Source organism: Pongo abelii, chromosome 6 (genome assembly GCF_028885655.2).
Source record: "Pongo abelii isolate AG06213 chromosome 6, NHGRI_mPonAbe1-v2.0_pri, whole genome shotgun sequence".
In the NCBI taxonomy this organism is placed as follows: domain Eukaryota; kingdom Metazoa; phylum Chordata; class Mammalia; order Primates; family Hominidae; genus Pongo; species Pongo abelii.
Genome location: NC_071991.2, coordinates 156,944,001 through 156,959,108, shown reverse-complemented (window position 1 = coordinate 156,959,108; position 15,108 = coordinate 156,944,001). Strand labels below are relative to the sequence as shown.

The following is a 15,108-nucleotide window of genomic DNA, read 5'->3' as shown; positions in this document are numbered from 1 at the left end:
GAAAGAATTTGTATTCAAAATATATTTTAAAATTCTTAAAACTAAACAATAAGTTAAACAACCCAATTAAAAATGCACACAGATCTGAACAGACACCTCACCAAAGATGTACAGTTGGCAAGTAACCATACAAAAAGGTGCTCAACATACTAGAGAACTGAAAACAAAAATGAGATAGCACAGCTGGTCTATATCTCTTAGAACTGCTAAACTCTTTAAAAAATGACAAATTGCTGGAGGAAAAACAAGAACTCTTTTCATTGCAGGTGGAACACAGTATATAAGACCAAAATATGCCACCCCAAAATATAACGGTAGGAAACCAGAATATGCCGTCCCAAAATATGTCCCTTTGGCTTAAGAATTATTCCAAGCTGATTATTTTGGGAAAAAAAATGATAACAAAGGAAGTTCTGAACACAGAGTAGAAGTTACCCTTTTATAAGGAAAATTTACATCTATAAAGGAAATCCCCATTTAAAAGCTACCTCTCTCGACACCAAGAAGAAAAGGATAACTAAATCACTAAAGAGTCTTATCAATGGGGAATGCGTGGACTTAAGTCTGTATAACAAACCTTACCCTTCTCTACTGTGCTTTTGCTGGTTAACTCCCCACTACTGCACCTCAAATCTTCTTTCTTTAAGTTGAAGATAGTATTTATGCTTGAATTGAAAGCCACCTGTTGGAGATTTACTCATTTTTCCCTGAGTATCTCCCATGTATCCATAAGGTATACATGTTTTTAAACTTTTCTTTTTTTCTCATTTTAATTTGTTAGTTTTTACAGAGGGTCCCATCTAACAATTCTGAAAACAGAAAATTATTTTTCCTCCCCTATTACAAGTTGGGCTTTTTTTTCCAAAGCTGAACAAGTCTCACCTTACAATCCAAAAATCACATTCCTAAGTATTTTGAGAACCCTTTATAGGAAATAAATCTCTCACTGGGTGCGGTGGCTCATGCCTGTAATCCTAGCACTTTGGGAGGCCGAGGCGGTTGGATCACCGGAGGTCAGGAGTTTCAGACCAGCCTGGCCAACATGATGAAACCCTGTCTCTACTAAAAATACAAAAAATTAGCCAGGTGTGGTGGTAGGCATCTGTAATCCCAGCTAATCAGGAGGCTGAGGTAGGAGAATCACTTGAATCCAGGAGGTGGAGGTTGCAGTGAGCCAAGATCACGCCATTGCACTCCAGCATGGGCAACAAGAGTGAAACTCTGTCTCAAAAAAAATAAAAATAAACATAAAAATGAAGAAGTGTCTGCTTTCCAAATGTATGAACCTCATCATTCTTCCATTGACAGCATTAAAAGGTTCAAAAAGATCTTTCCATCCTCTCCCACAGAAGCCCTAGAAATTGTCATCTTGTTAATCATTTTGGATGCCTGAGAACTTGTAATCCAATGACTGGAAATGTTGGTACCCCATTTATGGCTGTCAACCTGCCAGTTCTCAGGAGTTTGTATAAGCCTAAATGGGATCTCATCCCATTAGGACCCTTGTCTCCTTTTCTGTTACCTTTTCCCACTGGCTCTGGCAACAGGGGTCTTTCTTTCTCCTTGGCTATCTTTGGATATGGGGGCTCCATCTTCTGTGCCACCTTAGGGAATGCCTTTTGCATGCATGGCTAAGTCATTAAAAAGCCTACAGTTTCAGTAACATTTTGAGTGAGTACTCTCTGAAGCTGGGTTGGAATCTCAGGCTTCTTTGTCTGGAAGGTAACTCTTGGGCTACAAGTTTCTTATCCTAGCTTTGGTTTTGAGACCTCTCTGTTCTCCTCTTAGGTTGGAAGTTATTCCTGGCTTTTTGTTTCAAGATGTCTCTGTGATCTTGATCTTGCTCCTTTCATGGGAACTTCTCAGTCGACTAAATTCTCCCTTCTCAAACCTCTGCTGACTCTGTGTTCCACCAATATGGAACTAATTCTACTTCCTTTCCTGTTTGCATGACTTTACTAAGAATTATTTAGAACTTTAATGGCTCCTTTGAGAAAATTTTTATCTTCCAAATTGCCTCCTTTTAGACCTTTCCTTTCCCAGTTGAGTCTCTCAACTCCCTATAATCACTGAAAGTTTAGGCACCCTGCTCCGTGCCTTGGAGGCTTTCAGTGTGCTCAAGAATCTGCAAAAGCAAACACCTGGGGCTAAAAAATAAAATAGAAAAAAAATTTATTTCTCAGCCTCCATAAGATTGTATGTCAAAACAAAAGAAAATCTTAAAAATCTCCAAAAATATTGGTGAGAAAAAAGCTTTAGCCCTCATATGAAGAAGAAAAAAACATGTTCCATTTTCCAGATACACAGTTATAATACAAATATAAAACGGGGCAAAGACAGAAACCAAGTCTTCTATATAAACTAGTGAATTTTGTACTTATTGTAATCACATTAGGGTTCTCCAGAAAGGTAGAATCAATAGGATATATGTAGATGGATATGAGAGAAGATTCATTAGGGGAATTGGTTCACATAATTATGGAGGCTGAGAAGTTCCACAATAGCCTGTCTCCAAGTTGGAGAACCAGGAAAGCTGGTAGCACGGCTCACTCCAGATACAAAGGACTCAGAATCAGGGAAGCCAATGGTGGAACTCTGATTCTGAGGCCAAAGGTCTGAGACCCTGAAGTTCTGATGTCAAGGGCAGGAGAAGAAGGATGTTTCCGTTTCAGACGGAGATAATTCACCTTTCCTCTTCCTTGTTGTTCTTTCTGGGCTCTCAACCAATTGGATGGTGCCTGTATTCATCCATTTTTATACAGCTATGAAGAAATACATAAGTCTGAGCAATTTATAAAGAACAAAGAGGTTTAATGGGCTGGCAGTTCCACATGGCTGGAGGGGCCTCACAATCATGGCAGAAGGGGAAGCAAAGACGTCCTTCTTGTCCTTCTTCACATGGCAGCAACAAGGAGAAGTGCTGAGCCAAATGGGAAAAGCCCCTTATAAAACCATCAGATCATGAGAACTCACTCACTATCATGAGAACAGTACGGCAGTAACCACCACCATGATTCAATCACCTCCCATCAAGTCCCTCCCACGACATGTAGGGATTATAGGAACTACAATTCAAGATGAGATCTGGGTGGGGACACAGCCAAACTATATCAGTGCCCATCCACATTGGGTCGGGGTTATCTCAGTGTCTTCCAGAAACACCCTCACAGATATGCCCAGAAATTTTGTTTTACCAGCTATGTGTGTCTCTTAATCCAATCAAGTGGATGTCTAAAATTAACCATCAGAATATTTATGCCTGATTCATGGCTGAAATTTCAGGATGAAAGCTATGAAATCTCTATTTGTGTTTGTATGTCTATTAATGTATGTTATGTATATGTGATATTTTCTTAACTACAGATAGCATTGCAAAACTCATTTATATAATCCTCTAAAAGTGCTCTATTCTAACTTGGCTTGGAAAAAAATAAGCATTTATAAATAAATATTCACCAAACTCCTAGAAATATAGGAATTGATCAAATGTTTTTTAAGTTAACACGATTTGGATAAAACTTAGTTAAATAAGATTAATATAATATTTTGGTGTAATAAAACAACTATGTCTTCAAAGTTATCACTATTGAATATAAAACAAACATAAATTCCTATTCCGCTTGAGTTCTAGTCAAATAAGCTAATATTATACTTACTAGAAACGTAAAATCTTAAAGCTTATAGATTTGATTCTAATTAAGTTGTCATTCTTATGAAAAACATTACTTTTTTATGGTGAAAAGATACACATATATTTAAAGTTAGCCAGCTGGACTCAGTTTAGATGATCCTAATTTTGTTGCAACATCCAAAGCATCATAATCAGGAGCCAGTCGAACATATGCCTTCTTGTCTTTATCAGGACAAATCAGGGTGGTGACCTTGGCCACATCACTGTCATAGAGCTTCTTCACAGCCTGTTTGATCTGGTGCTCGTTGGCTTTAACATCCACAATGAACACAAGTGTGTTGTTTTCTTCTATCTTCTTCGTGGCTGACTCAGTGGTCAGCAGAAACTTGATGATAGCATAGTGGTCAAGCTTGTTTCTCCTGGGGGTGCTCTTCCGAGGATATTTGGGCTGCCTCCAGAGTCGCAATGTCTAGAGCCGCCTGAAGGTGGGTGACATGCAGATCTTCTTTTTGCATGTGGCTGTGGACACCTTTCAACACTGCCTTCTTGGCCTTTAAAGTCTTCGCTTTGGCTTCGGCTTTAGGAGGGGCAGGAGCTTCCTTCTTCACTTTTGGTGCCATCTTGTGAAAAGTGAAAAACATTATTTAAAAAATAATTTGTTTACAGTAAATCTGCCTAATAGTAGTCTCCAAAGTACTTTTGGTAATTTTTAACCTTAAAGTTAAGCTAAGTAAAAGATTTGCATTAAATATCTAGACCATTTATAAATAAGATACAATACTAAAACATTAATTACTGGACATAAATAATTCAAGTTTATGTACTTTTGGCTTCCTATTTTTACAGAGAGACTAAAGATATTTTGGCCCGTTAATAAACATATTTTTTTCTGCCACACTGAGAAATTGTATTATGAGGAAACACATCTCTCTAGATGTTGGGAGACGGTATATTCATACATTTTCTAACCTACTATAGAATGCTAATATATGACAGTTTATAACTGTCTACCTCCTAGTTTTCTCTGGAAAATAACAAATTACTAAGTATTAAAATTATAATCAATATATGTAAATAAAACTACTAGAAATAATAGAATAACTAGAAACAACTCTATGCAAAGCATGCAAGAGAAGTAGAGCATGTTTCACAAGTAAAGTAGGATGTATTTTTTATAAGGAAAACCATGCATAAGATACAAATAAAAAGAGATACCTAACCTTCCCTGTGTTACATTTGTATGGGTAAAATGTTATGTTTTCAGAAATTATATAAAATTCCTGGAAATTTGTCAATGTCCTCCTTATCCATGCTATGTGCCAGTATAGAGTAATGAGTCATAATTCCAATTATTATTTTAAATGTTGTGCCGGGTGCAGTGGCTCACACCTGTAATCCCAGCACTTTGGGAGGCTGAGGCAGGTGGATCACAAGGTCAGGAGATCCAGACCATCCTGGCTAATCCGGTGAATCCACATCTCTACTAAAAATACAAAAAATTAGCCGGGCGTGGTGGCAGGCACCTGTAGTCCCACTTGGCAGGCTGAGGCAGGAGAATGGCGTGAACCCAGGAGACGGAGCTTGCAGTGAGCCGAGATCCCCCCACTGCACTCCGGCCTCAGCGACAGAGTGAGACTCTGTCTCTAAATAACTAAATAAATGTTGTATGCCACAGAAAAAATTGAATATCCTTGTCAGTTGTGGTATAATGAACTCTCATCAGATCTTTCATCACAGCCATTTCATACTCTCTGTCATTTAGATATTATTTCCCCCGATCCTTTCCTGAAAGCTCCTGCAATCAGCTACAGCTCAGAATGTTTGTCTCCAACACAGGACTCCCTCTGAGACTCACAGAAAAGACTATGACAGGTACTCTGGTTATAGGCTTCTGATGATGTTGCTTAAATTACTTTAAGACCATACACTTGACTCAGTGAAGATCTCCAGAAATCTGGTTGAGAAATTGATGGGTTCATGACACTGCTAACCCAAGATCCAACAAGACTGGAATTGATTACATGGCACTGAATGAACTGATGAAAATTGATCATAATTTTACAGCTTTTTGGAGCATTGATGTTTCTTTAATGTTCTAGTTTTTGGATTTAAGAAAACTCTTTCTCTTAATCTAACTGTAACTTACAACAATTTAGTAGATTATACTTTTGTAAACAGAAATGAAGCATTTATCTTTTTTCTCTGCCTGATTTTTCCAGAATTTTGAAATCCTTACTGAATACTCTTATTTTCACAATGATATAGTTGTAAGCAAAAGTCCAATAAGAATCTGTTCACCTTATAACAGGACATAATTGGAAATTTTGGTTATATTATCAAGGTTTTTACTGGAATATCATATTTAGGAAGTGTACCTAAGAGCAGTTATGACCAGCAGTTTTAAGGAAGTAAGGTTGACTTTTATGGATACAATGCTTACAAAGCACTGCGAGAAATGGGAAAGTTCTTCAAAGATTATAAAAAGTCACAATTTCTTACTAAAAGATTGCTATCCACTATTTATGTGTGTGTGCATGTGTGTGTGTGTGTCTGTTCCAAATCACTTGTCCTAGCTTGCTCCAGCACGCCTGGGCAGAACTAGACAAGCCCCAGCCCATACTGCATGCCATTCCTTATTTGGAGATGCTTTCTTAACTATCCCTGGGCAACTTCCTTTTCTTTCTTTATTCTATTTCCCTTACCTAATTAAGAAAGTTTTAAACAAATAGCCAATTGGGTAAAGTGTAAAATGTGAGGTCCTATTCCAGCCAATGGAAACTGGACAGAGCAGTAGGGTAGACACATCAGGTTATAAGTAACTCTGTCTCCTTTGTTTGGTGTGCTCTTGTGTCTGGACAGCTACTGAGTAGTGCCCTTTCTGCAGAAAGTAAAGCTCGCCTTGCTAAGAGATCATTTCTTCCCACATTAATTCTTTCTTTTTTTTTTTTGGAACACCAAAAACTTCATTCCCAACAGCACTCTGAGAAAAGCTAGGCTGATACCTAGATTACAGGGTTCACAGCATTACAGGGTTCACAGGCTTACAGGTTAGTAAAGAAGGTCACTTCCTAGTAGGCCCAGGAATTTAGGGATATTTTGGGGGCCTCAAGAAGAGAGGAATTCACACAAAGCTATAAGGACTGCAGCTGAAATCTGATAGTATGTTCTTACCTTGGCTTTTAGCCTGAATAAGGCCTTTAAAAGTCAAATCTGAGATTCTGTATGAAAACTTCCAGCAAAGAAACTTGAAAGCACCTATGTGGTCATCTCCTGTTCTTGCTGCACTTATGTAAATAATCAAGCAAAATCTAACAAAACTAGACTTATTTTTAAAACATGAATAGTCTTACTTTATGATCAAAAATGATGGTTACTACAGAGAGAAATTTTATATTTCAATGGAAAACTATAACATGGCCGGGCATGATGGCACACACCTGTAATTCCAGCACTTTGGGAGGCCAGGAGTTCAAGACCAGCCTGGGCAACATGGTGAAATCCCATCTCTACCAAAAATACAAAAATTAGTGGGCATGATGGCATGTGCCTGTAGTCTTAGCTAATCAGGAGGCTGAGGAGGAAGGATCACTTGCACCCAGGAGGTAGAGTTTGCAGTGAGCTGAGATTGCACTTTTGCAACCCAGCCTGGGGGACAAAGACAGACCCTGTCTCAAAAAAAATTTTTTTAAAGGAAAACTATAGCTATTGTGGGTTATCAGATTCTAGTCTTCTTTCTTGTTTCTGGGCTATTTTTACCTCTTTGTAAACTGGATCCTGCCATCTGCTGAATTTTGTCCCACAATGATACTTGTGGAACAAGAAGCCATGTATTGTCTCTTCTACTAATGTATCTATTGTCAGTTAATTTGAAGGTCTCTAACCCTGGAACAAAGTTAGAAGAGGAAGGTTTTGCTCCCAAAAATGTACGACCAAATTGTGGTACATTCATGTAATGGAATGCTATTTAGTCCTAGAAAGGAACAAGCTATCAACTCACACACAGACATGAGTGAATCTTGCATGCCCATTACTAAGTGGAAGAAAACAGTCTGAGGAGAATACATACAGTGTGATCTCATTTAATGAGACACTGGAGAAGGCAAACTACACAGATAGGAAGTCATTGGCTCCATGGGGTGGGGGTTTGAAGCATTCCATATGATACTTTAATAGTGGGATACCTGCTGCAATGCATTTGTCAAAATATGCAGAATTTTACAGCCAAATGGTTAAATCAAACTCTATCCAAATTAAATAAAATTACTCAGGATATGGAGTATCCCAGGACAGAATACGTCATGTGAAAAAGAATTTAACTGTGCTACAAATTACTATGGTTTGGATGCGGTGTGTCCATGCAAAAACTCATGTTGAAATTTGACCCCCAAAGTGGCAGTGTTGGGTGGTGGGGCCTAGTGGAAGGTGTTTGGGTCATGGGGATGGATCCCTCATGAATAGATTAATGTCATCCGTGGTGGTGCGTGAGTTCTGCTCTCACAGGAATGGATTAATTCCTGCAGGAGTAGGTAGTTAAAAAGAGTCTGGCTTCCTTGGCTTCCCTCTTGCTTTCACTTTTGCTATGTGATCTCTGGTGTACCCCTTGCTTCCCTTCCACTGTCCACCATGAGATGAAAAAGACTGAGGCCCCACCAGATGCAACTGCCTAATCTCAGACATTCCAGTCACCAGTATTGTGAGCCAAATGAACCTTTTTTACTTATAAATTACACAGCATCAGGTATTCTGTTACAGAAGCACAAAATGGACTAAGACACAAATGTAGGTAAAAATTCACTAAAGGTATAGGGAAAATGGTGTTTACATAAATCACTTTGAAAATGAATAGAATCTGTAGGCTGAAGGCAAATGAACTATACTTCCTCATTGGATTCCATTTTGTAAAGTTCTTTCCAACATAAAGAAGCAGTTGTTAACAATTGTAAAACCACAGTATCTGTATCTGGAATAAAACAATGACTTACATAAGTCGCAGATGGTAGGAACCAGGTCTCTCACTGTTGAAGTGGGAGGTTACAAATTAGCAAGGTGAGAAGGCTAGAATGATTGATGTGATAATAGATCAGAGGTGGAATCAAGGTTTAAGGGATCTAGGGCTGTGCAGGATGTGCCTTGCTAACAAAATGTTTACAAGCAGTATGCTTGCTAAAAGTCATCACCATTCTCTAGTCTCGATAAACCAGGGGCACAATGGAAAAGCCTCAGAGATCTCTGCCCTGGAAAGCTGGGTATTGTCCAAGGTTTCTCCCCATGTGATAGTCTGAAATATGGCCTCGTGGGATGAGAAAGACCTGAACGTCCCCCAGCCCGACACTCATAAAGGGTCTGTGCTGACATGGGTTAGCAAAAGAGGAAAGCCTCTTGCAGGTGAGATAGAGGAAGGCCACTGTCTCCTGCCTGCCCCTGGGAACTGAATGTCTTGGTATAAAACCTGATTGTACATTTGTTCAATTCTGAGATAGGGGAGGTGAGACATGTTGGCAACAATGCTGCCTTGTTATTATTTACTCCACTGAGATGTTAGGGCAGAAACACAAATCTGGCCTACATGCACATCCAGGCATAGTACCTCCCCTTGAACTGAATTATGACACAGATTCTTTTGCTCACATGTTTGTTTGCTGACCTTTTCCTTATTATCACCCTGCTCTCCTTCTGCATTCCTCTTGCTGAGATGATGAAACTCTAACTCTAATCCTAACCCTAACCCTAACCCCAACACTAACCCTAACCCTAACCCAAATCCTAACCCGAACCCTAACCCCAACCCCAACCCCAACCCTAACCCTAACCCCAACCCCAACCCTAACCCCAACCCCAACACCAACCCCAACCCTAACCCTAACCCCAACCCCAATCCTAACCCCAACACTAACCTTAACCCTAACCCCTAAGCCTAACCCCTAACCCTAACCCTAACCCCTAACCCTGACCCAGACCCTAACCCTGACCTGAACCCTGACCTGAACCCTAACCCTGGCTCAAACCCCTAACCCGAACCCAAACCCTAACCCGAGCCCTAACCTTGGACCTAGTGTGAAGCCAAACCTGAACCCTAACCCTAACCTCTAACCACTAATCCTGACCCTATACCCTAACCCTGACCTTGACCCTAAACCCTGATCCTGACCCTAACCCCTAACCCTGACCCTGACCCTGACCCTGAGAGGAGGCATTGAGGAAAGAGATGGAGAGGTTTGCGCATTCAGTGACACAATACATTTTCTTCATTAGTCAATGTTAGCAAGCAAAGAACTTTCTATCTGACCTAAAGAATGATATTCAATGAACTGTATTCAGCAGTTGATCAACACTTTCTAACAAGATGGAGTGAAAATATAAAGTGTAGGGATTGATACTAGTCCTCATACACTTATCTGTGGTTAGGAAGGTTGATTTTTTTCTCTCAAAACTGAAGCAGCACATGTCTTAGATTACTTTCCAAAATTAAAAAGCGCATGCAAAAGGCAACTCTAAATTGATTTTGTTTGGCTAGGATTTATTGGGTTCTCTTGGGATGAACAGTTTAAATTTGTACTAAAAACATTCAGCATTTCCCATCAGAACTATAAACCAAGCATACATTTACAGCATAAATGGTTATACAACATCTCCAGGGCAGGAATGCGGAACATGAGGCATGCAGTGGCTCAAAACCTAACCATATTGTGTACTTCGGAGACACCTGCTCTCCTGTTCAATTTGGTCATTTGTGTAAATCCCTTTCCCTAACAAGTCCAAACAAAGGGTGGTCAGCTGGATCCTAGCACTTGCTCCTAATGCAAAATTTAGTTGTATTTGTTTTAATGGCATTTTCAAAAACACCATAGAATTTTAAACATGTCAAAAGAAATAAATATGACAAATTTATATCTAATTTCTGTAGACAAACAAGAATGGGTGTCTTAGGGAATGAGGTAAAACATTCCAGTTTGACTACGTTTGGAGAAAAAATAATTGCACTTGGTAAATTCAATTTCAAAATTACTAAATGCACATCCTTTTTTACAGGTGAAGCTTTTGTTATCTCAAATAATAACTGTAACCAGAAATACATGAGGACTTTATAAATTGAGCCTTTTGGACTAATGCTGGTTATAACTTACAATAAAATTAGGGGCAGGCTCAACTTTTTCTGGACTGATGTCAAGGAATATTATTAATGCCCTTTGGCTCTACTCCAGTTTTCTTCTACATAGTTATATTTTTAATTAAAAAGTAATTTAAAGTGTCAGAGTACTGACGTTACATATTCAGAAAGTTGCTTTACTAGAATTCAGAATAGATCTCATATCATTGTATTACTCTTGACCATTAATATTTTGCATATATATATTGAATTAATGTTTATATGGCATTATTAACATTAACAAATATTACAAATTAATCAAAATGTTTTCAAGTCATAATCACATCTTACTCCATTTTTTGTGTAATTACTAACCGATTTGGGGAAGCCATTGATTTTCAACTGTCAAGTCAACTAGAATGTTGCCTATAAAGTAATTAAAATGTATGGCCTTTCCTAAATTCATAAGATATAAAAACCTGAAGAAACATACATCTAGAGAATTTCTCTAATTATTAAAAAAAAAAAGGAAACCAAAATCCAGAGCTGTAAAATTATTTTCCCAGCATGGCAGAATTTACCCTATTCACTTATTTACTTAAACATTCACTGTCACCAACCATCAGAGAATAAGTGAATAGATGAATAAAAGATAAATGAGTTAATAAAAATTAGCTAATTACATGTAGACACTGCACTAAATATGTTAAAGATAGAGAACAAAGGCAAACCCTCGCCCTCAAGTAATTCACTGTGTGCTGGGGACCAGGTGCTAGGATCCATTCAATGTGTTAAAGTGAGAGGCAATGGAGGCAGACTGCACGGAAATCTATGGAAGTGACACATTGTAGGTGAGCTCAGGAGTTGTGAGAGTGCATTATGTGCCAGTGATAATTGCTATTATAGGAGAAACCTCAGCATCTATGAAAACACAGAGCCGGGGGTAAGGGGAAGAAGGAAAGAAGGATTCCTGAGAGATGATGTATAAGCTGACTTTTCAAAGGTGAATAATAATTAACTAGTTAATAGTCAATATCAGCATGGTCCATTGAAGATCAACAGAATCATCTGGAATTAAGCTCCAATTGAGTTTTTCTTCTCACTGTTTGTATAACCTTATATATGTAATTAAGCTCCTTCCTCATCTTAAAAATGTAATGATGCCTACTTGCATAGTCACTGTGAGAACTAGAAAGAATAGATGTAAATTTCTTACTCCAGTGCAAGTATCAATAAGCATTCATAGCTATTAATGATTTAAAGATGATGGTGGACAGATACTAATTTAATGCATATTTTCAAATAGGTAGAACATGTTTAATGTTCCCAATATAAAGAAATGATAAATGTTTGAGGTGATTGATATACTACTCACCCTAACTATATATGTGTGTGAGTGTATGCATATACATATTTAAATATTATACTGTACCCCATAAATATGTATAATTGTTTTGTCAATTAAAAATAATACAATAATTTTTAAAGTACAAAAACAGAAAACATGCAAAGTGAAAGAAGCTGGTCACAAAGGAATATGTATTGTACGATTCCATTTTTATGACATAAGCAGAATAGGCAAATCTATAGGGACAGAAAGTAGATTGGTGATTACCTAGGCATGGGGGGACTGGGTGGAAATGGGAAGCAAATGCTAATTGGGGTCATGAAAATGTTCTACAATTGATTGTGGTGATAGTTACACAATGCTGTAAATATACTAAAAGTCATTAAATTGTACTCTTACATGGGTGAATTTTATGGTATGTGAATGATATCTCAATAAAGCTGTTTTTTTAAAAAAGATGATGGTGGAAGTGTCTGGGCAGAGAGAATAGCACACACTGAGGGTTGAATTCTAGGAGTGACTGGTCCCGGGAACTGACAGAGTTCAGTGCAGAGAGACTGGTGGGAGGCTGAGTGAGAAGAATGGGGCCAGGTAGCCCTAGGTCAGGACAACGAATTTGGAGTTAATCCTAAAGATGATGACACTTAAGGATTCTAAGCAGAGGTGTGTTAAGATCAGACTTTTACTTTAGGTTTATCTTTTTGGCCAAAGTTGTAAAGGATCAATGAGGGAGTGCAGGATTAGAGGAAGAAAACCTGCAGGGAGGTAACATCCAAAGGAGAGATGATGAGGGCTGAACCAGAGAAGTAGTCATAGGGAAATGGGGAAGGGGACAGGCTAGGAAATACTCAGAAGTAGAACTGTAGATGCTGGTGACTGATCAGGTGTTGGAGAGGGAGGCCCAGACCCTTAATCCAAACCTCATGGATTAAGTTTGAAGGGCCTGTGGATCATTCAGCTGGGGAAGTCCAGGTAAAGAAGATGATATAGGAGAGCTCAGAGCAGGGCCTGGGCCTCCAGCCTCTTCTGGACAACAGCCATGTAGAGCCAGTGAGCTGAGGGCTGTGAGGAGCAGGGTGGAAGGTAGGGAAGGGTTACATGAAGTTGCATAAGGGTTATTTTCTTTGTAGAATTTTTTTAAGATAGGAAAACATGACAATGTTTATAAATTGGAAGAAAAGTACAAGTTGTGAAAGGAAGAGGTTGAATCCAGAGAGGGGAGGAGTAATTTTGGAGAAGAAAGGGTGCTCAGGTGAAATGGGAGGTGAGTGGAGACAGCTGTGTAGGTGGAGGGGCGTTTGTGGGGAGGGGCAGGAAGGTGAGAAAGCCTCTTTCTTTCTTTGCAAAGCAGGACACTTCTTCAGGTCTCATTTTCAGTTTTGCTTCTTTTAAATTTTTATTCCTATTTTCAAAGTAAGCTGAAATTTCACTCATGAGATTGTTCTTTTCCCAGGAGTCATTGCAAGGTGAATGTTTACAGCTAATGTCAAAGATCTCTCAAGGCTTGATAGCTAGTCTGTATTTGGCAAGCCTTCAATTTTAGAAGATTTAAGGTACTTTTAGTCTGAGTAACAATCACAATTAACTCATTTAGCCTGGCTTAGGCTGATTTGGAGGAGATGGAAGTAAAGGCTCAGTTCAAGACTCACCTTCTTCATCAAAACTTCTCCAATTCACCCCATTCTTCACTGGGCTACCTCTTCATATAACTGTCATCATCCCTCCATAGTCTGATAGGTCAGTTAGCTGGGTAACAATCAACCTTAAAATTTTAATTGCTTGTGATCACAAATTTAGGTTTTTTTCACTCCTGAGTTTGTGGGTGAGGCTCAAGCTGAATGAGTTACAGATACCCAGGAGTAACTGGTGATAACAAAGTGGGAGAAGGCAAGGGCAGCCCCCCAAACATTTCGAGACCTGCCTGTGTCAAATCCACTATCATTTCTTTGGCCAAAACAAGTCACATGGTCAAGGAAGTATACTCTGTCCAACCACAGGGAGTCACAAACTGGGTCTAACAATTCGGTCTGCAACCCCTGGCTTGTCAGTAATCTCACCTGAGAACCTGTCAGTTACCTGCTCCATATATGCACATGACAAAAAATTGTAGCTTATCCTTCTCCTGATTCCATGGTATTTAGAGTAGAAACATCTTGGAGCAGGGCTTGGATTCAAAGATTGGCCCCATCACCAGGATACATCACTTGTTCTTTGGCACCTCTTCTGCCAAATGGGAAATAAGAATTCTGTGAACAGATATGATAGGATACACATATAAAGACATTGGTCAGATATTATATGTATGGAGATGAGAAGAGGGTTGTTTAACAATATTTTAAAACTGAGGGTTTATTCGTGACCATATCCAATTTCAAACCAAGCCATGCATTTAATCTTGATTTGCTAAGAAAATTTGCAAACTAAGCCAGTATTGATTTTTGTGGTTAGGGATACTAGAAAACCAGTAACTGTGTTCTCACCATAACCAAGCTTAGCATATTCACCCCAAAGCCAAAAAAAAAAAAAGAGTTCCAGAGGTGGGGTCAGTAGTTTTGCATTAGCATGGGCTGTGCAGAGTGTATCTTCCTCCACCAAATGGCACATGGTTGACCTCTTCACTTAAAGGAGACATACTCAACAATGTGTGTCACACTGTGGACTCTGCCCAGTGTATACTGTACATGTGCATTCAAGAGAAACAAGGTTTAACCAAAATGCATTCAACAACAGATATTTGAAGCTTACTTGAAAAAGCCTCAGACTGCTCAAGATGGGTGCTGGCTGTTGAATGTTGAGACAGACTTTTCAAAACCAGATGCAAACTAATCCAGTCATCTGACACTTGGTGTGGCTTGAAAAAAAAATACTGATCTGGTCTTAATTATGATCAATTGTTTCAAATGTGCTATTTTTATTTTCTCATTCACCTAAACATTTCCACTTCCTTCTGCTGACATTAAGGGACTGAGAAAGATATCTGTTGGTTGGTAGGCTCAGAATTCCATTCATCTAAAAGCCAGCTAAGCCCTAGCTAGATGCAGA

The 15,108-nt window shown here is 38.9% G+C and overlaps 1 pseudogene; it reads right to left on the bottom strand.

Annotated features, from left to right (window-relative positions):
- Positions 1–3,624: 3,624 nt before the first annotated feature.
- LOC100431258 (large ribosomal subunit protein uL23-like) lies at positions 3,625–4,251 on the bottom strand (annotated as a pseudogene).
- Between the last annotated feature and the right edge of the window lie 10,857 nt (positions 4,252–15,108).